Source organism: Serinus canaria, chromosome 2, assembly GCF_022539315.1.
Source record: "Serinus canaria isolate serCan28SL12 chromosome 2, serCan2020, whole genome shotgun sequence".
NCBI classification, from domain to species: domain Eukaryota; kingdom Metazoa; phylum Chordata; class Aves; order Passeriformes; family Fringillidae; genus Serinus; species Serinus canaria.
Genome location: NC_066315.1, coordinates 38,766,495 through 38,789,505, shown reverse-complemented (window position 1 = coordinate 38,789,505; position 23,011 = coordinate 38,766,495). Strand labels below are relative to the sequence as shown.

The window sequence follows — 23,011 nt, the reverse complement described above, 5'->3', positions numbered from 1 at the left end:
AGTTTTTATTGTGCTTCTACAACTTAACACTCACATCCTTAAATATTATCAGGCTGTGACTGCAAAGTAAAAATCTTAAAATGCATTACTCTTATGAACTGATAAAAATCAGAAAACAAATAACAGAACAAATACAGTCTTTTAATTTAATCTCAGTTAAAAAGTACTTGGAGACTAAAATAACTGTATTTTTAGTTCTCTGGAGAAAATAAGGAAGTCTTTGTGTGTTTGATTATTGAACATTATTGTTTGAATTTCTGCAGAAAAATAATGGTTCTTTTTTCCTGCTATCTGCTAAACACAAAATGTGAATTATCTAAGCACATGTGAATCTTCTGAAAGATGGACCTTAACCAAAAGTCTCCCTAAGTCTTCTTAATAACAAATTGCTCCCAAGGATGTGGATCAGGTTTTCCAGCTGCCCTCCCAGGAAGCTGTTGTATCACGGGTTTGAAATTGGTCAGGACAGAGATACTGATTCTTCACAGTCTCTTTTCTGAGGACCTACTGTAATACAGTTCTGATCAGATTGAGACAAGCAAAGAGTTCCTTTTCCTTCAGCAGTAACAGAGGTTAAAAACTCATCCCCAAGTTCTCTGAAGAGTGTACAATATGGTATTGAACAGATCATTTCATTCTTCATTACTCAAAGGCATTTCAGTGTGAACCCATTCCCACTCATGGATAGACTCAACTAAATACACATTCAATCCCACTGACATGAGCTGAGGCTTGGATCTCATCACCAACCACACACATTAAGTTCCCTCAATGAACATATGCTTTCTGAATGGGGATTCAGTCAATTCATACATCAAGATGTTAGAAACAGAAGGGCACATTTGCTATGTGAATGATGGGATAATGAAGATGCTGAAACTTTACAAAAATTCCACAAGCAGAGTTTATGCCCTGAAGCAGGCAGTGGTCAATGTCCTAGCCCAGGTTCTGCTGTGTAATTCTCAGGACTCCTCCAGGTAAAACTATTTTCTGTAAGGCCAAGCTCTTGGCTTGGTAGAAGTCTCACTCCTGTGTACGCAATACCAACTATAGAATAAAGAACTAGCAATAAACTAGGTGAAACATCTTGATAAATTTTCAACTATCCAGACAACAATTTCTGAGATAACAAAAATGGCAACTTGTCAGCATAAGTTTTCTTTCTTACACTTAAAACACAAAACACTCCCACCACCTCCAATTTTTAGCTAAAGCCTAATATTACAGATGAACTTCCTATCACAGGAAACATCCTGACACCTAACTGCAGGATCCTTTAATGAAACAAACAACAAAGGGATATAGTGTTCCTAGTTTTCCGTTAAAAAAAGGAAAGGAAGAAAGCTTATTTCACCTGCAGGGAGTCAGCTACACTAATTCAAAGTACCTGAAAACTAACTAGGTCCGTAGTTCTAGATGTCAGGATTAAGGAAAAGAGACAAGTGAAAAAGCAACCACTGAAGTGTTTGCAGAAAAATTTGGATCATACTGCTCAGGAACATCATTTTCACAGAAAGTGAAAGCTGATTTGAAAAGGAGAGTTTTTGTTACTTTGGAGGAAAAACACTTTTGCATATGTAATACACAAACTTTTAATAGGCCAATTGTGATCCAAAACTTAAGGGTTTCCTCTGTTTTATGTATTATAAAGTTAAGGTTAGTTTTATTTATGTTTTATCTCTGGTGCAGAGCAACAATTCGCAACCAGAACAGGTCTGTTGGTCAAGGCCATTTTCACACCTTAGGACAATGGCTTTGGTCTAATCAAAAGGAAATGCTACTTCCTAACATGACAAATAATCTTTTTTGACATAACAGACAGAACCGCTGCTTCTCTCTAAGCTCAATCTTTATTTCACAGTCACTTTTATCAGATCAGTGCTAGTGGCAATACATCAAATGCTTAGAATTTCAATGAAATTGTCATTGCAAAGGCTTTCAGGGGTTTGCAAATTTTCTCTGGGCACAGAGTGAGAGTGGGATATGCAGCAGCCTGTCCCACATTCCCTGCTCTCCTGAATTCCCAGCGGTGATCAGAGCAGGGATCTACACACTCACCATCTCATCCTGGGCACGACCCAGGGTATTTGGTGTTTTTGAGTGTCACCCAGTGGGTGGCTTCATATTTTGTAGCAAGTTGGAAAGGTCAGCAGCCAGTTAGCAGCTATGAGTCGATAATAAAACTATACATGCACACATACATGCTTCAACCACCTAGGAGATGTTTCCATGTTAGTCATGGTTATGTACAATACAAATTGGTTATAAGTTAGTTATATAAACAATCTATACTAAAATACATCCAAAAATAGACATAAAGACACACAAACACAACATACAATATCATTCACAGTATTTTCTTACTACATGTAATCACAGTGATAGCCAAAAGAAGTCAAAAATTGAAAAGTTACATACCAGGTGTTTGATCTTTTAAAAATCACATCTTGATGGTGCCTCCAGTAATTCTCTACATAACTTTACCCACTTTTTTTCTTCTCAAAAAGCCTTTCCTCTCTTCATTTAACACAATACTAAAATTTATCCAATTTCAGTACCTGGTACCAGGGAGCTGACTTTGCAGGAGCACCTTACTGATAGCTCATCTCTTACACTCATGTACTGCTCTGCAAAGTAATAGAGCCACAGGATGCTGAACCAGTTTTCTGAAGCTACCATTCCAGAAACACTACAAACAGCTAAGAAAAATATGGCTGCCTAATTTTTAACAAAACAATATGGAACCTGATCCAACGCATTAATGGTCCATAATGCTATTGAACAAGACTACAAGAGAGACACTTTACTTGCAGTTGCTTGTCAGACAATTACTCTCTGCTACTGTAATACTTCATGTGCATACTTCCAAGGAAGACTCATGAATGCACAGGTTCATTAAGGGAATGAGAGAATCGATTGTAAAATGGAAAAGGCCGAGTGAGGGCATATTTCAAAGAGATGAATATGGTACACTCCATTATGTTGTAATCAGCCTCTCTCTTTCATCCTAAGAACTGTAATAGTCTATCCTAATTTTCAAGGGAAAAAAAAAAAAATTCTCACTGCCTGCATCATACCTTCATCCCAAATACAGTGAGGAATTCAAATGTGCTGCAGGCAGTTTCCATTTACCATGGTCTTTGGAGCAGACGGTATTGATGTTGCTGACCATTTTTCTCCTTAATAAGAAAAACATTCAAATGCTACTAATATTGCTGCCTTGGCAAACCACATTTTATAGATGGGACTTGCCCTGTACATGACACATAGAACATCAATCAAGGCTGAATTTTATTTCAATTTATTATGGTTGCTGTCTAAATGAAAAAATGCTTATATCGTTAAAATGTCTTACAATATAAATGTGCAAATGATGTAATCACCCATTTTGTGAGAAAATTCTGATTTTGATTAAAAATATCTACAGTTGAATGTCTAAATATTTAATAAATGTGGGACAAAAAAAACACAAGAGCATTAAGAAACCACAGTAATTGGTATCTGGTGTAACATCATGGTTTTATGCTTGATAGGTTTTATCTTTAGAAGATGAGTTTATGAGGTATTCTTTTAAAATGGTAAGAGCTTCCTTTTTGTTCAAATCATTGAGAATAAATTACTTCAATCTTGACTTCATTCAAGACCTCACATATGTGTTTTCTTCAAGTTATCATTTATCACAGGTCTTTGCTTGCTGTAGCCAGCAATCTCCAGACTGAACCTGCAAAAGCCCTGCAAGCCTTCCCAGATACACAGCTCTGGACACCACACAATTACCAAGGGGCAGATAGCAGCACCTTATAAGAAGAGAGACAGAACTCAATTCTGTAACTGACTGGAATTCACAAACCTGTCCCAGCTATTGAGACAGAATTTAAGGCTTGGCAGAGTCCCACTGGCACATGGCACATCCCATGTCCCCAGGAGCTGGCTGGGATGCCGGCTCTCCCAGCTGCTGCCTCCAGCATGGCACAAAGCAACACACCCAACATCATGTCCCTGCTGCAGAGCACTGCAGATCATCAGGTCAACCCAATGGCACTGAAAATGCATTAAATTCTCATATTCTCTCTGTATCATCAGCATAAAGCTATTATATAAATACAATACTTCCCCATTCATGAACAGCCAGCTCCTTCTGCTGTGTTTATTTGACAATAAAGTCCAGAGCCTAAATGCAATGCATCAAAGAATGACAAACTGTAACAGAAGTTCACCAGCACTCATGAACATTTTCACCTTTCATGAAATGACAGGCTGAGACAGCTGAGGTTGTTCAACCTGGAGAAGATGAGGCTCCACAGAGACCTTCGAGCACCTTCCAGTACATAAAGGTGGCCTACAAGAAGGATGGAGAGGAACTTTTTACAGGGACATGTGGTGACAGGACCAATGGTGATGACTTTAAACTGAGAGGCAGATTTAAATCAGAGGAAGAAATTCTTTACTGTGAGAGTGGTGAGGCACTGGAACAGGTTGCCTGGAGAGGCTGTGAATGCTCCATCCCTGGCAGTGTTCAAGGCCAGGTTGGACAGGGCTTTGAGCAGTGTGATCTAGTGGAAGGCATCTCTGCCCATGGCAGGGGAGGTGGGACAAAGATGATCTTCCAGGTCCCAAACCATTCTAATCCATAACATTCCATGTTTTCCTTACTGGAACAAAAAGTATCTAAACCAGATACTGGATCCAACAAGCAAAAGACTGAAGTGCAAAAGCAATGCTTTAGCAGTATTGAAAATGTGGTGAATAAATGAAGTACAGCTACACAATGCTGCCTTTTGTCATGCACAAGTCCCAACATCTTTCATGAGAGGGAAACTTCTTGAAGGTTTTTGCCTTGCACAGAATTTTATCATAGCCAAGAAATGAGGAGCAATTTCAACTTGGCCTTTACAGAAGGAAAAAAAAAAAAAAAAGGGATAAATAACTGTAAATGAAGGAAGTGTATGAGAGAGCTACATGACAGATAAGTGGACTTTCATAACATTGCATATTGTAAAGTTTGCCAGAGTGTATTGAAAGAAGAGTCAGCATCCTGGTTAAATCACATCCTGCTGCAGCTGTCCAACTTTATAGCTAAAATATTCATACTAATTCCATTAAACAATTACAGAAGGAAATACAAAATATTATTAAAAGTATGTTGCCTTTGTGCTATTTTTTTTTTCAGATTTAATAAAAGATAAAATACTCTCAACTTCAAGAAGTGATTTTATTGTGTGTATTCACACCCTGGAGGCCACAAAGCAGTTGTCCTATGGAAATCCTACAAAACCTTAACTTCACTATACATTTCTGACTGACATTTTAGACAAGAAAGGAAAGATATTTTAGCATTTATGGAGCTGGCCTGACATTTAGGGGATCTCAATTTAATTTCCTTGTCTGCCAGACTTCCTTCATAATCCCAGACAAAGTAAATCATTTTCCTTTCCCTAGTTTCTCATCTTCAAAATGGAGAAGATCATTAAAGTACTTGAATCATGCAAGTTTTGAAAGACAAAAAAACATCCTTTTCTTCTCCAATTTTATTTTTCCATGGTTAGAAATTTACCTGAAAGCTCAGTCTTTATCAAACTGTATGTTGTTTTGTTCTCAAAATCAACAAAGCACACTATTTATAAGTAAAACACTTTGTATGTTTCAGATCTTTGTCACTGGAGAGTCTTCCATTTTAAAATGCCTGCTCTGTGATAAGAAAAGATATTGAAGAATGAGCACAGGGAAAGTTAATAAACAAAATGCATTCATGGCCCATTACTTCAAATAACTTTACTATATAAATAGTCCACTCATCAAATAATGGCCTCAATTAACATTTAGTTCTCAGACAATGCATTTGTAATGTACTGCAGGGATTAAAAGTTCTGCATGAATATCACTATCCTGGATGTGCCACTACTCACAAGAGAAGTACTGACATATTTTCCACTTGATTAAAAACAGTTTCTAGTCTTTCCTCACCCTGATTCTCTACTAGACCTCCTTGTCCTAGAAGGACCAAAAGAAAATATATACTCCACGTAGGAGCTCCCAAACTGCTGGCAGATGATGCCCATCAGCCTGCTTTTAAAATGCATAAGCACACTAGTGCAGCACTACTAGAGAGGAGAAAACTAAGCAGTCCCTGTGATTTTGTAAAGAAAGCAAATGATGAGAGTTCCCTCATATGCTTCAATCCTTTTTACAACAAGATAGAACAAAGCAAGTTTTTTCACAGAATATTCTAGCTGGAAGGGACCCACAAGGATCGTTGAGTCCAACTCCTGACTCTGCACAGGACACCCCAAGCATCACACCCTGTGCCTGAGAGCACTGTCCAAACACTTCTGGAACTCTGTCGGGCTTGGTGCTGTGACCTGGAGAGCCTGTTCCAGTTTTCACCACTTGGTGAAAAACCTTTTTCTAATATCCAACCTAAACCTCCCCTGATACAACTTTAGGACATTCCCACAGGTCTGGTCACTGGTCACCACAGAGAAGAGATCAGGTCAAAATAACCTGGCACACATTAGCTAACAAACAAAAAAACACTACCACTACCAGGAACAAACATTACAAGACCAAGGCAACAATGGAAGAGCCTGGCATTATGTGGGCACTGTGACAGTGAACAAGCACTACAAGAACTGCTGAGATGCCCGGGTGCTTGCTACTTGGTATATCTAAATGTGAAAGACCTCCCTTCACTCAGCCATCTTGCTGCTAATGGTGAAAGAGAGTATCTTTGTAATATGTGGTTGCTTTTATCCTGCAACACAATGACAGAGCCTTGATGAGAAGATAACCAAGTCAATGCCTCAAACACCAACAAAACACATTCTAACAATGACTGCCGCATTCATGGTGTCATTTTAGAAACTGACTCCAGTACATTCAGATTTTCTTTTTGTGTCCTGTGGGTTTGACCTTATGAAATTAACTGCTAGAAGAAACCAAGCCAGTACAAGCTACCAGATTTCAAGGCATGATGCAAAATCTGCTGAAAAAGTCAACAGATGCTTCTACTAGAAGCCAAAAAGGAGGAAGGCCAGAAAGCTCCTGGAAATCTAAAATGGACCTCATTGTGCTTTGATGGTGAAGTTACAGAATAAATAAAAAAAATTATTAAGAGTTAACCTACAACAGAGATCTAAATATAAAATCCTGCCAAGACCCATTATTCTCAAAATGTATTCTAAGTCATGTTAGGACTTCTGCCTGTGGGTTCATCGAGGGCATGAAAAAAATCAAAACAATTCAATGAAAATGAAATATCCTAAAAATTAAAACTGCTTCTCAGCCATTATTTTCCTCACAAGTATTGTCTTACTTTAAATTTACTGCTAATACAGAATGTTAGCAGTTGTCCTTAATAAGCTCTGCCTACATCCAAGAAAAGTGCATGCACTGACAAAGATGCTTCTAGTTTTGCACAACACATGGCTTTTTTTATACAGTATGTTCTCTCTTGAAAACTACTCCCTCACAAAATGAAAATTCAGCAGAAACTCTAATAGCTTTCATATTTCAGTCTAATAGGTAGCATGGCATTGCACTGCCACCCACCTTTGCTACAATATTGCACAGCACATTTAACAGACATTTGCTTCCTTCACTCAGTCCTTATGTGCAGCTTCTGCAGGACCTTAGTATTAACATTTAACAGAGTCTATGAGCATAAAGCACATTTATGAACACCTGCTAGAACATTTTATTTGCCTTAAGAGTTTTATTATAACTGTTAAATTTTCTTGCTATGCTTTATGGGCCAAATCCTGGTCCAGTTTTAGCCTCAACTCCCATTGACTTGTATGTGGGTTTCCATACCAATTCAATACAGGTTTAAAGAAAATGGGATCACTGGAAAGCACAATACTGGATAGAAAAAGCCTGCACTTAGCAGCTCTAAATATCCACTAAACACAGCCTTCAAATGCCATCAAATAAACAAATAAACCCCACACTCACAAGTCTGTAATCTCCACCCTGCATTACAAAACCCAACCCACTCTGAGGCTAGAAGTACAACGCATGCAGGTATCCCATCCACAAATGGCTTGATGGGATGTACTACCAGCAATTTCTCCCTCTCAGACCACCCACTGGTGCTCCTGCCACCAAAATTTGGTTGTCTGTATGAAAGCCACCAAAGGCCAGAATGCAGCCATGTCAGTGTTGGTCACCTCCTCTGACACACCCAGAGAGTCACAGCCCTCTTCAAGAACACAGGGTAGGCTGGAGCCAACCACGCAGAGCCAGAAGTTGCAGGATGAATAAGAGCCCAAGGAAGCTGTTCCAGAGGAAACCATGCCTGAAGTCTGACTGTTCCCAAGATGTTTTCTACAACTGATCTCCTCCTTTACCACCTCACTGGAGATGTTCCTAACACCTCTGTGAGACTGAACATGACTATACAGAAGCAACTCAGCTCCTCATAGCTTAGAGAAAGGACAACTCCAGGACAGCTCCAGGAAGCCCACATGGAACTCCTCTAAGAAAATGTAACCACATTTGAAATTACTTAAAAGTTTACTTAGCCCACTGCTATTAAAAGTCCAAAAATAGTAAGACAGCTAGCAAAGAATAGACAATATGGCAATGCCACATCTGTTTCACAAAAGCATGACAGTAAATGCTTGATTCAAAGCATACTATTAAGCTCCCCAAAATTCAAGCAATTATAAAAATGAAATTATAGACACAATGATGAATGACGACAAACGAAATGTTAACAGATCTAGCACCATACAAAAAAAAATATTGATTTTCTCTGATTACTACTTAGGTGATCAGAGTGTATGAGGTCCTAGTTGCCTGCTTGCTCTAGATTTTATTAATGCTTCAATACCAGACACCCAATTTGGAAATCAATGCTTACTTCATCATTTTTCTCTGAAGGATCCTATTATTCACAATTGATTTAACAGAAATGAAAGGCTTACCATTAACAAGACCCAGCTGCTGACACTTCTCAGATGAATTATTGAACTTCTAAGAGTGAATTAACTTAACCATCACCAAGACTTATTGTCTGATGTTTCTCATACCAAAGTCAGTGTATTTATAATTACAGAACCAAGTAGTAGAAAGTAACTCTTTTGCTGCCTCCTCCAACACCATATACACCAAGTAAAAATTAAGCTTTGTAAAGATAAAAATATGAGTTATGCACCAAATTCAGTCAGTTGGAGCTCAGTCTCTAACTGCTTTTCGACACTCTGAATCTTCATTTATTTCTAAAACTCATAGGTCATTTCAAGGTTCAGAAAGAAGAAATCCAATTTATGGCCAGTTACATCTTCTGTCAATGAGATTACTACAGTCAACGCTCCCTAGGGCTGATCATGCCCTGCCAGAAAGCCTACAGAAGACTATTATTAATTCCCTTTAGGTACAAAATGAAGAACCACCTTATGAATTGAGATAAAAGTAACAAATATTGCACTACTGCAAGTAGAAGCAGTACTACCAGTCCACGGCAAAAGCAGTGTAAATGTTCAAAGCAAGAGTTTAAAACCTGCCATGAGCCACGGGGCTATGTCTGCTCAGAACATAAATTCATCATGCTCATTTTCCAGTCTAACAAGGACTATGCACTGCCCAAAGGTGAATTCAGTTCCCCAAATAAGAGCTTTGGCTCTGCAGAATGAAAAGTTCAGCATCAAAACATAGGGCAGGTTTGGAAGGGCAGATGATCACACCAGCCTCTATTGTGATCCTAGGCATGACTGTTGTAATCCTATGCAATTCCCAAGCAGGTACACCACTAATAATGCTCTTCACAAGTCATCCTTGAGAAGTGGCAATAAAAACCCTGAGTGCCAGCACACTGCCCAGCTGCACTGATCTACAAACACATTAGTGTCAAGAGCACAGAGCTGTGCTAGGCAATATGATATCCTTCAGCCACTGACAGCAGAACCACAGCTGCCTGGTGGCCCAGCCAGAACAACTGCTCAGCTGTCAAAACTAGTGAACATTTCAGGTCTTAGTAGACTTTTGGCTAATCTGTACTACTTGGCTGAATATGCCTTCAAAATGCTAGAACAGCAACTGCTTTCCCCTTTAGCATTAATCATACCTGCAGAGGTCAGTTTGATTACACTTACCTCTGCAACTGCTCTGAAGACTTTAGCACAAGACTAAGTTCAGACTCCAGATGCCACACATTCAGGTACTCTTCTGGATTAATAACACAATTTTTTGCTTCCTTTTTATTCCACAGAATGGTGAGATAACAGACCTGCTTATCGTTTTCACACGAGCTGAAAGTCAACAACTGTCCAAAATCACTAGAGCCTCTTCTCAAACCTCTCAATGGATTTGAGTGCTTTCACACTGCTAGAGGCAAAACACCTGGGCCTTTTTTACCAGGGTTACTATGTGAGGAAGATAGTCTTGGAGCAAACCAATCACTTTTTGAATGCTGTATTTTCCTTTCCCAACCCCTGTTTTAACCCCTGTCTTACTGAAACTAACCTTAAAATCCTGCTTCGAACATCAAACACTTTAGAAATTGAGAAAAATGGAAAGGAAAGAAGCTTGACAGACAGTCCCCAAGATCATAGGAGATAATTTCCTACATTAGGAAAACAGGCCAAAATCATACATTATGATTATTTTTTAAATATTTAGGTATTGAAAATTTTTAATCTGCCTCTTCTCTACAGAATAACACTTTTGAAATGGAAGGTGGCTGGCCATAACTGAAACCTGCTTAAATTTGATATCTGCATAAAATATATCTCAGCAAGTAGGTTGTAACAACTTTTTTTAAAAAGACATGGACCTTGGCAGATTTCCTGCTTTTCTTACACTCATTTCTTCCAGTACTTCCCACATTGTGAAATAACTCTTAATGTTATAAAGACAGTGCAGACTGCAAAAATTGGTCCTAGTGGTTCCAATGGGAGTGACGTGGCCAGAATTTGGCATTCAACAAAGTTTCCATTTCTACATAGGTTTCATTTATTTTTCAGTTTAAAAATAACACCATATTTTGGCATGTAACTAGAGCTGCTCCTGCAACTCAGAAGAAATAACACTGCTGGCAAGCCTTAAATCTGTTCCAAGACAAAAAACTGTGTTGGCAGAACTTTTTCTAAAAGTTCTTTTTGACTAGAGGCAGAATTCAACACCAGCATAAATGGAGAAACTTCAGTGAAAACAGTTATGTTACACATTAAGTTTATATAATGCAAATATATTTAGCTGACATGGAATTTAAATTCTTTTGAACCAATTCCGTTTATCTTCTACACGTCCATAATAACTTAGCACCAAATTCTATCATCATTCTTCTGTGAATACTCTTTTCCCTCCTACATAAATGGTACTGTGCTATTTACAAAGTACCACAACCATGCCACACATTTTTTTAACGTGAGAGTTATCCAATTAGGATGTGGTGAAATTAAAGCTGCAAGATCTATATTCCTGCATCAATTACAGGCACAGAACAAAATAACAAAAATCTGACATTTCACAACTTCTGAGGGTTTGATTTTGCAACCTACTTTCTAAAATACCTTTTTTGCACGTCATACCCAAGGATTTTTTTAGAGCATGAATACAGTTAGCCAATGTGCAGCGGTGCTCCACCAACACAGATCACAGCAAGATTTAACTCCCAACTCCACTATAGCACAGAAAACAATGAAAGCATTCAAGTACCTAGACAAAGATGTCCATGCCCCTTGGATATTCAGGATATAGCTGGTTGATGGATGGGACAAAGTGCTTACAAGGAAACCTGTACCATTTTAGATTAACTGCTGAAAAAACCTGAATTGAGTTCTTCTTGCCAGAGAGAGGGAGAAAGTTACATGACAGTGGTATCAGGCTGCTTCCATCCTCTTGAAGATAAAGCAATACAAAGCTTAAATATATAAATATTTCTAAAGCCAAGTTCAGTAGGCACAGCTTGCTCGCTCTACCCTAAATACAGTTGACTTAACTCTAAATACAGTTGTGTGAGTATTGCATTTAACATCTTTGTGTTTTGCCTTTTTGTCAAACTGTGCTTTTTTTTACATTTTGTTATACTGAAGAAAAAATGATAAAGAAATGTAGACTGAATTTGTTTACCTTCAGATTCTTATGAATTTGTATCCAATGCACCACAATTCATGAACTGCTTCATATAATTCAACTAAGCACATGGAGTAGAAGACCTTTAAAGGTCCCTTCCAACCCAAACTGTCCTATAATTTACAACACTCAATTGTACGAGTCAGTCTGCCTACACGTAAGGAATCTTTACAATAAAATATACCACTTTACATGTCCACTGACTTAAAACTATTCAAAAAATATAAAGAAAGGTAAGAGGTGATGTTTATGTTCAGACCACAAAATAATGCAGTTAATTTGACCACCAATATGATTAATACAATGATCGGTACAGTTAGAACTCAAAATAAACTTAATATGATTTATATGTAAATAAAAACTAAATAGAATTGAACTAAACCTGAGGTCTAGAATTCCAGCCAGAGGTCTCATTGAGAATAAATTACACAAAATTTTCAGCATAGTGTGCCTAAGAACTGATGTCCCAAAAATCATCACACCTTCAGAAATTTAAGGCAAATTTGCCACCGAGTATAGGAAAACACATTAATCATCTTTTTGTTTCCACTTTAGAAATGCACTACAGGTGTTTCAGAAAGACTTAGATTTTCAAAAATAAGTGGTCTCTTTCTTTCCATACCTTACCAAGTCCAACAGAGGCACATTTTTATTAAGGCTAAATCATGCTTTATGGGATACACTTAGGAGGAGGAAAGGAGGACATGCAACTGGCATTTGAGACATATTGCCAGTGCAAAGCTGCCAAAAGCACACAGCAGGGAGCATGTTTTGGCTATCCATGAGCAGAATAAGCATGCACTCCTTAACCACTGCCAGCTGGCATTTGTTTCCAAATACAGAATGCTCACTAGGCAGTTTGGAACTGGACATTCTCCTAACCCTAACTATGCTCCCATAAAAACGTGATGCTGAGATACTTCATTAACCATGCCTCTCTCTTAGCTGACTGCCAAATGAGAAAGACTAAATGACAAACAAAAAGGATACATTTCTCCCAACACACAAAGAAGTACTTAAAGTATATCCTAACATACTCAAGTGCTTACAGCAGAAGAAAAATTTTAAGAGTGTTGGAAGAAAATTCTGCCAGAATCTCAAAAAGCAGAAACACTGCCACTCTCTATTGTACATATAGATAGAAAAAGTGAAATACAGAGACACAGAGTACCAAGAAAACATAGCAATGTATAGAAAGAATGGCTGGCACTGTGATTATAAACTGCACTATCATGTTTAATACAACCTCTAGCACCCCTCACAACAGACGCTTTCTGCTTTATGTGCTGGGGTAGATTTGTGGGTAGAAGATTAATGTCCCCCTCCATCTGTTAATGACTGTATAGATCCCCTGGGCTTTGCACCAAGGGTACTTTGCCCTTAGGATGGAACAAGAAATGGGAATCTGTGTTTGTCACAACATGCACTTACTATTTCCAGCAACACTAGCAATTGTTAGATGTGTATGTTATTTCAACTTTATCTACCAAAAACATATTTTATCACGGTAGCTCAACTGTGATTCCAAGTAGATTTTCAAATAGATCAGTTAAAAGGGGAACAAACCAATGGGGGGGGGCACTTTTCACTTTCAAAGTGCTTTCCTGACACACAGAGCCTGCATCAGTATTTGCCCTGTAAGTGCTCTATTCATTTAATTTTGCACTAGAGTTTCAAAGCGACTCCACTTTTTGGAATTCCCTTTCTCTGTCACTGATAGCCTGCTGTCATGGACCAAGAAACTCACAAGGAAGAAATACACCAGACTGCCATGCAAAGGAGAGGGCACTAATTAAAGTCTTCATTTCCTTCAGGGGAAAATGTGAGTGGGTTTTAACTTACCCCTGTTAACTGTACCTTTCCTCCTGAGACCTGGAGACAAGTCAAAAGGAGCTTGACACCAGCACAGTCTTCATGGACTTAAGCCAGGTTGATATCCTGGAAGAATACAGGGAAAGAACTGTTACAAAATGAAGTTCTGAAGGAATGAGGCAAACATAGTCACCACCAGAACCATCATACTCAGAGCAAAATCAGAGAAGATCTTAACAGTATCTCCAATATCCACAAATGAGAAATCAGAGTGTTGCTTCACTAAAGTCTCCAAATGTGGTGTCTCAGGTTTGTTTCATGCTTCCTTTCTTCCTTAACCCACCCCTATCAATTGCAACACTAACCTCAGTTCCATCTCAAGGAAGAAATAGTTGCCCCTGCCAAAATTCCCTATGAGCACCAAAGGGAATTACAGGGGCAGTCATCCACGTTTACATTAACACCAAGCATATTTAATCAACTTCTCCCAATTTATTCAGCTCAACTTTGGAAAAAGCTGGAACACCTTTGCAGCTGAACCATCAGCACAAGAATATTCTACCCTCTTTTTAAAAACGGGAAATGCGATTTCAGCACATGACCTCTACCAGTCCTTTTGATCCAGCTGGGCATTGCTTCTCTCAAACCATTCCTGCCCAACAAGAAAATCAGGACAAGACCATAGTCAAAAGGGGAAAAGAAAGAAAAATGGAAAAGGAATTGCTCTGTACTGTCCTTCATCTTCAACAGAGAATTTCCTGGTCTCAAATGCTACCAGAGAGAAGAACTTGCAGCCATAAACACAATTTTTTTCCCCTCTATATCAGCAGCAGTACAAAACAATGAGTGTTGAACTAAAAAAGTGCTCTGCCTGTCTAAGCCTTAGTACTCATAATATTACTCTGAAAACACTTCTCTACTGGCTTCCCAAATAAGGAAATACTCCAAATCAAAGATACACACTTAATGTTGTTAAAATTAATTGCAAAACACAACCAAAACATCCAGCCTGATTTGTATAAATCTTGTTTCTGTAACAATATTGTTAGAATGAACAGCGCTGCTCCCAGATTTCTCATCTGAATCTAGTGATATTTATCCTTTTTCTTATGCTTCCTCAAGAAGTCATTCATTTGAAAATTAAAGGAATCATCTTTTCCTTTAATCTGTGTACAGTACAGGAAAACACATTCTGAGCTTTATTTAAATACACAGAGCAGGTAAAAGGGATTCAATGCTAATATTTCTTGATTAAGTCCTTCTCAGGAAGGACTTAATCCTTCCTTTTGGAAGTCTGACTTAGAGCCAAAAGGTTTGAAACTCAGTGCTAAGAAATAATAAAAGATAGCCAGTTAAGAATATTAAAGACAAAAGCACAAGGAAGGTAAGGGACAGAGCAAAGAGGTGAAGTTTTCCTTTCCTGTAGGGAGTACAAGATAGCACAAGACAGCACATCTCCTTACTGATCCTCCTCTGAGCAACAGCTAGCTTTCCTTAATGCGCCTCCTCAATTGCCATCCGAGGGCCTGCACAGGTAGGCAGCCCCTGGAGAGAAAAGCCACTGAAGTCTGTCCATCCTGGCACTGACAGCAATCATTCAAGCTTTTATACAAGCCCCTGTACCTCTGCAGAAATGCTGCTCTCAATCTGGCCTCCAGAGAAAATACAGCAGCCTGGATTGATAACATCTACTCACGCTGCTGCTGATTAGACATAGACTGTCTCTGACAGTCTTTCTGAAAAGCTGAACAGGAGTCTTAAGCCTGAGCCACAGCTAGCAGATCTAATTCAGCTACTGGTTAAACACATTCAATTGCAAAAAGCCCTCAACATATCTGTTTGGGGGAAGAGCAGGGGAGTTACTGTTGCTTATTTGTGGAGAAGAAGGGAGGAATGTATCATGTCTGCACACACACATAGACAGCCTTATGGCTCACACATTGGTATAGGATAACAAATACAGCTTGTTCTCCACTACAGAATTTTCCACTTTGAACACATAGACATCAATATAAGTTCATGTTATTTCAGTGAGATACCTTTTGAATGAGTAACGCTGGCAAGATTACAATTCATGTAACACAGATTCTTTGGTCATCACTAACTCAAGGACAAATTGAAGTCTGAAGGCCAAATCTATGAGGATTTCTGGTGACATCACTAAGACCTCACACAGATGCCCGAGACAAGTAGAGCTGGTATTTTGCCCACCTTTGCCCCAAGTTAGCTCTGAGAAATTACTCAAAAAACAAGCAGTCAGACATGATGCCACAACTAACAGTGAGCCACTCCAACAACAGAGAGTACTCTCATCACATCAGGAACACAGAACATGTGAACAATCAATCTCAGAGAGCTTCAGTAGCCATTCTGTCAGGAAAAAAAAAACAATCCAACATTTTTTATCAAAGTATAAGAGTCATCAAATTTAATATGCTATATACCTTCCCAGACTTGTGAAGAACTCACCAACAGTACCCACAGTCAAGTCCAGCAAAAACTACCACTTGACCTGTGTCACGTTTATTTGTCAGAGCTATTCTCAACACACAGCAGCAAGACTGTGACTAGCCAAGGCAGCAGCAACACTTTGCCCCACAGTTTAAACTTATTCCTTTGCATGTGTTCTTTACCCATTTTTATTCAAAATTATCTTGGCCATGAGTACTACACAAAGGGTTCCTCTGATCCCACAAACTGCTCTTTTGTCCTAAGAATATAATTTAAAAGACTATTTAGAATAACTTTTACAATACTTATTTTCTCTGCAGGAAATTTTCTTACAGAATCAGAATAATTTAGGCTGAAAAGGACCTCTAGAGGCCACGTCCTCCAATTCCCAGTCAAAGCAGTGCTGATCTCAAAGTTAGAACAAGTTGTTCAGAGTCTTGTCCAGTCATGTTTCTAAATCTCCAAGGTCAAATCTCACAACCTCCACAGAGCTCTGGTCAGAGTTTAACTACTCTGATTGTTAATTCTTTTTTTCTTATGCCCAGTCAGAATTGCTCCATTTTCTATATGTGACAACTGAACCTCACCCTTGCTCTGTACGCCTCAGAGAAGAGCACTGTTCTCTGTTCCAAAACAGACTATTAGGAAATGGAAGGCAAAAATTCACCTTCATCCTCTAATCTCCAGGCTGGGCAAACCCAGATCCCCCAGCATCTCCCTGTATGCTGTGCACTCCAGACACCAACTGAAACAAGGCAGCTGCTCCAGATTAAAACTCTTTAAATGATTCATGAAAATGTAACAAAGCCTTTCACAAACCTCACCTTCATCATGCAACACTACTTCACAGGTCCCCTGACACCGACAGGACCTCTGGTACCTTACTTTCTGATCCCAAAGAAAGTTCTAAGGACAACCTCAGAGGAACAGCAAGCATTAAGGATTTGTCAAGATGATGCACAGAATGGCATCTCAGATCACCTAAACACTCTGAAAAGGCACTTTTTTAAGAGTACAAAGAAAAAAAATTCAACATTTAGAAGAAGTTTAATGTGGTTTAGAATGTAGCTATACAGCTTCCTGCAGTTGACCCCAGAAAAATAAAAGACATGTGATGTGTAACTTCCTTTGACTTTTCTTTGAACTCTAGATAGAAGTTCCTGCTTTAAAGAGCAGGATTTTTTTTTAATTAATAACTTTTTAAATTTTCATTCATATTTCCAGTAGATCCTAACGCTAAAATATCTGCATGCACCAATTCCATGGGTTAGAACACCCTCTCAAAGAAAAACAGTTTCTAATCTTTATTTTGAGACAGGGTGCACTGCATTACTTTGATGAAATGAGCTGTACCCGCCCCTCACTTGACCGTGTTAATTCCAAAGCATCTGCAGAGAATATAGACACAGGTCAAAACAGATACAAGAAAAATGATATGTAAGAAAAAGATCTGTTCCCCTAACTGAGCTACTGAGAGCACACTTCCACCCATGGCAGCACAAAGCCTGCCCTCACAGGGCATGAATCAGGTTTCATTCAGAGACCCAAGGAACTCAGCTTTCTATACAACTTCATAGGATGTTCCCCATATGCAAGAATGGGTTTAATAAAGATTTTATTTATTATTTATTTAGAGCTTGTCATCTATTACTTGGCTACATATTGCTGCCACAGGAAGAAGCTTTTCATATCTGACTAGATAAGACTTAAAACCTCTGAAATCATGACTGCCAAATACTCCAACAATCAGCAGAGCCAGATCTTAAGATTAAGCTGTGCAAGTTCAAAATCCATACCCTTAGCAGACACAGCAGTTCCATCCAAGAACACAATATGTATTCATACTGAAAAATAGCTGTGGAACTATTTATACAGACAAACACACCTTTATATTCATTTGTGCATACTGTTGGCAGAATTGTGCATATTACACACATGCCCCATACTGGACACGTGACCTTCAGCAATTTAGAAGAGTAGCAAACACCAGTGTCTGCACTATTCTGCATTCATGAGAGAAAAGCCATGGCAAACATGTCAGAGCTGTCTCATGGTAATGGCACCTCAGTAGTGAGCCTGCTGCAACTCTGGATCAGCATGGGCACCCAGCCCCAGGTGCCCTCCTCCAGCTAGACACAGGGGACAAGCTGTAGCACTGCATGAGAAGCAAAAGAGGAACCAGTGGCCCTCCAGAGAGAGGCATGAGCACACACATTGGCACAGGACTCAACTCAGCTCTCAAGTTTTGCACATAACCTGGAAAGGTTTTGCCATCACTTGTCTAACAGAAAGAACAAAACCCACTCTATGTGCAAAGCTTTTTAATGCCTCCACAACCGGCACTTTTACATCTCCAGGTTGGGGTTTTCTCCCCCTCCCTGCATCCTATCCTCTCCATTCATCTTATGCAGAGACCACCTCCAGAGTGCCATGCTAATTAGCAACAGCTTGCACTCTGTATTAAAACTAAAAATAACCCCCCAAAAAAATCTAGTGAAAAGAAAAACTGAATGAGCACATATGCATTTCATCATTTCAGTAACATTGGTGTTATTTTAATTATACTTAAATAATTTTAATAGTGATCTGAGCAGCAGACTAACTATAATTGCTGGAAAATAAAGTTATAAATTAAACGTGAGATATGGTAGAGTCTATTGCCCTATAGACTTGTTATAAAGTGCCACAAAAATATATATGTCTGTAACCAAACTAACAATAATAAGCTCACTGTGTAAGGATAAAACAAAGAGGTGAACAGTAGAGGAATGTTCAGCTGGTGTAGCAAATAAATCCAAAACCTACAAAGTATAACTTCAACAAAGTAAACAAACATTTAAAAATATTAAGGTCTTTTTACTTTCACTAACACAAGTAGGTCCTAAAAATAAGAAAAAACACATTCTTTATGGGTAAATGTCTATTCTACAAGTTTTCTATATTTCCAGTACTTCATTTGACTTCTTCACAATGGGCCTTATTCTGTCAGAATAGGCATATTCCTTATGTCTGTACTTCCTATGTGTTCAGCATTCACCAATCTATCTACCTTGAATACAAGCTTAACTATAGATTGCAGAAAATGAGAAGTTCAATGACTCTTCCAGTCCTAAAGATTTCCCAGTACTGTAGCAAACAGAATACTGCACATTGCTTTGTGGGAGGAGAAATATGATTTAACTGACATTTCATCAGTGTCTTGGGAGTCAAAGACCATCTCCTATAATATTGAATATTTAATTAGAACACAACCTACAAATAAGATAATATTGGCCATCGTTTTCCCCAGTATCTTGCCTAAGCTGTAACAATAGTTTGCACTTGCAATATTCACCACAGTAGACTCCATTATTATAATTAAGATCAGCTAAGCTGTTTTAGGGAATTTCAATAGCTACTGTCTCCTTCTAACAGATGAACAAGAGAGAGTCAATGATATTGAAAGACAACAGATTTAATGCAGATAACTTACAGAGTTCAATGCCACAAAATATTACTGAAACAACAGGTTATTAAACCAGGCAAGATATTAAAGACTGCTAGCTGAGAAGGGTTACAAAAACTTCCACAACAACAAAAACTACTCTGTAACTGCTCATAACAGCTGGATGACAATGGCTGGACTTTGTATTGTTTCCCACTGAGGAGTGGCAGCTTTTTTAATCACTGTTTGTATCAACTACTAGGAGAATCCCACTGTGGGGTGCAAAGAAAGGCAAAACTAATCTTTGTCTTGAAAACACCTGTACTTCTTGTGTGAAACACCAGTGTTAGCACAGATCTGGTTGAACCTGCTTGCAACTGTGATTTTCCATGTGGAAATGCACAGAAGTCAACAGGAACTCAGTTTATGCTACCTACCCACCATATCCATATCGACAGAAGTGTGAAAATGGATGATCCCTTTCAGGCACACCTGGCTCAAACTCCTACTGTACACACCTACAGACACTCATAGTTAGGAATTTGCTGCAATAATTCATTTCTTTCTACAAAAATGGGGAGATGTGAGAACACTGAGCCTTCTACACCTCGCCCACACTAGAGACCCACTACCCCCAAAACAAACTCTATCAATAAATCCCTTTTACTACTGACATAGACAAAATTACCTCAGCAGAACACGAAAAAGCAATCCTTGGAGGTGCCACTCTTTCTATGTGGAGAGAACCCAGTTTTCATGTGTAACAGAGACTCCTTACCATAATGCTATTAGGGTGAATTAGCCTGAAAATGCAAGAGGAGTGAGACCTCTGCAAGAAGGTGCAAAAGAGATGCAAAGTACCCCAAAGTGCAACCATCTGCGGTGGAGCCACTTTGGATTCTTCACAAGCACACTTAGTCACAACATAATGACAACCCGGGTTGAGGCACTTTAATTTACTAACACCTAACACCGTGAGACTACTACAGAAGGACAAATCCTGCAACCCTTCATCTAGCAAAGTATATTTCGCTGGAAGCTGACCCACATAAAAAGCTGAGGATCAACCTTCTCTGATCATTAAAACAGACACAGACAGGTGCTGACACAACAAGCTCTTACCCAGAGCTTGATTCATAAAGGAATGATTTAATTAATATTTCAAATCAAAACCAGCCTTCTTAGTTAAAAAACAAAGCACACACTAACTCCTGATGCTCTTATTTTAAGAGCAATGGTTTTTTATTCAGTTTTGCTTCCAACTCTTCCCAAATGACATAACCAGAACTACAAACAAGTGATGTCCACATAGCAACTTCTACCACAATGACACAACTGATCTAAATTTACACTGACACCACTTTACCTTAAGTCAGTTTCTCCCACATGCACAGGCTTTTGCACTAGGTATCTAATTCCTTCAGTCAGCCTTAGCATCATATATAATTAACCTATGCCTGCTAAACTTCCTCATGAGAACTCTTCCAAGAAAAAGAGACGAAGAGCAGTGTCAGTGAATTTTCTTTACTTGGACTCCTGCTTTACTGTCCTGGTGGGCATCTTTCGGATCTAGCACAGTCCTTGGACAATATTTTGTGCTGCTCCATTAACTACTTTGCTTTCAGAATCCATGCTGTTGTTCCCCTCTCTCTTCAAAGCATAAAGTTAGACAGAATTTATTGCCAGTAATTTAGCCCTTCATATTTTGTTACACGCAACTTGCTTAAATGCTATTAAAAGCACGTCTCAGCCAAAGGCAAAATATCAACACTATCCAAACTAGCAAAATTCTGCCACAGATTCAAACGACCAAATTGTCACTCTACATACAAACAACAGTGTATCACTAGAAAACACCAGAAATGCACGAAGAGCATCCCTATTACCTTCTTGCATCAACGCCTGTGACACGCACACACACACGCTGCCGGGTCTTCTGTGTTTGCTAACCATGGATCACTCCCTGGCAGGGAGCAGAAGGGATCCAGCAGATCCACACCGCCAGCCTCACTCACCCAGAAGTAATAATCCCTGTTCCAGCGGCACAGCCACCGCGTCCCAACAACATCCTCCGGCGAGGAGAGGAGCCGCAAAACCGAACTTTCACTCCCCAAAGGCGCAGGAGAGCCGCCCTGCACGCCTGCCCGGCCGCTGCCCGAGTTACCGGGGCACAGAAGTAGCGGGAGGCGAAGCGCGCAGCCGGCAGGAGCACGGGCACCGCGGCTCTCCCTGCGCAGCAATCTCACTCACTGGGCGCACATCGCTGGGCTCGGCTCTCGCACACCGAGCCGCCCTGCACAGCAAGCGCTGCCGAGACACATTGCCTTGTGCGACCACATCTGTAAACATCAAGTTTTTTGGGGTTTGGGTTGGTTTGTTTTTTTTTTTTTTTTTAATATTCCGGCAAAACAGCCGTTCATTCAGGCCAACGCCGCCCAGCAGGAGAGCAGCCGGCAGCGGCGGAGATGGTGCCGGGCTGACAGGGTCCCGAGCACAGCCCGGCGCTCCTTGCTTCCAAACCGGCCCTCGACGCGCCTCGGGCGCGCTTTTGTCTGCGGAGGGGAAGGCACGGAGCGCCCGGGCGCTGCCGCCACATCACCGCGCTCACGGGCTGCAGCCCAAAATAGCGCCCGCGCCGCCGCGCGTCCCGGCGGGCAGCGGGAGGACGCGCGCTGTGCCCCGCGCTGACCCGCTCCGAGTTGGTGCGGGGGCAGCGGGGGCAGCGCGGGGGGCGCGGACACGCGCGGAAGGCGGCGCGGGGCGAGCGCCGCGCCAGCCGGGACCGCGAGGGCGCAGCCGGCAGCGCGCCCCGCTCCCCTCCCCGCCTCTCCCCACGCCGGACGCGGCGCGGCAGGCAAGGAACCGACAACCGACCCCCCGCCAGCCGCCGGCAGCCCCGCTTTACCTCGGCAGCCTCCCGCTCCCGCCGCCGCCCCGCCAGTGCCGCCGACAGCGGCGGCGGCAGCCCCGGACCCCCCGCCCCGCCCCGCCCCGCCCCCTGGCGGGGCCGCGGGGGCTCGCGCGCCCCCTTGCCGCGCGCGGGGCCCGGGGGGCGCGGGGCGCTTCCCGCCCGCGCGGGCCGCGAGGCGGGAGCGGGGATAGCGGAGATAGCGGGATCCCTCCGGCGCGCTTCCCGCCCGGAGAGCCGCGGCGGGGAGCAGGTGAGGGGCGGGACAGGGCACCCCAGGGCTCGCCCCCCTGCTCTCCGGACGCTGCCAGGCGCTTCCCAGATCGAGCGCGGGCAACCCCCGT

The 23,011-nt window shown here is 40.7% G+C and overlaps 1 protein-coding gene across 3 annotated transcripts in view; it reads right to left on the bottom strand.

Annotated features, from left to right (window-relative positions):
- Positions 1 to 22,734, bottom strand: part of RARB (retinoic acid receptor beta) — a 321,234-nt gene extending 298,500 nt beyond the window's left edge. For 2 of the 3 annotated variants that reach the window (XM_030231742.2, XM_030231950.2), the window contains exons 1-2: positions 22,665 to 22,734; positions 13,915 to 14,010 (exon numbers count right to left, since the gene is read on the bottom strand). The gene's annotated coding sequence lies outside the window, so the exon portion shown is untranslated. The remainder of the gene's footprint in view (positions 1 to 13,914; positions 14,011 to 22,664) is intronic. The other variant, XM_030231763.2, reaches the window with a different exon arrangement.
- Positions 22,735 to 23,011: the final 277 nt, after the last annotated feature.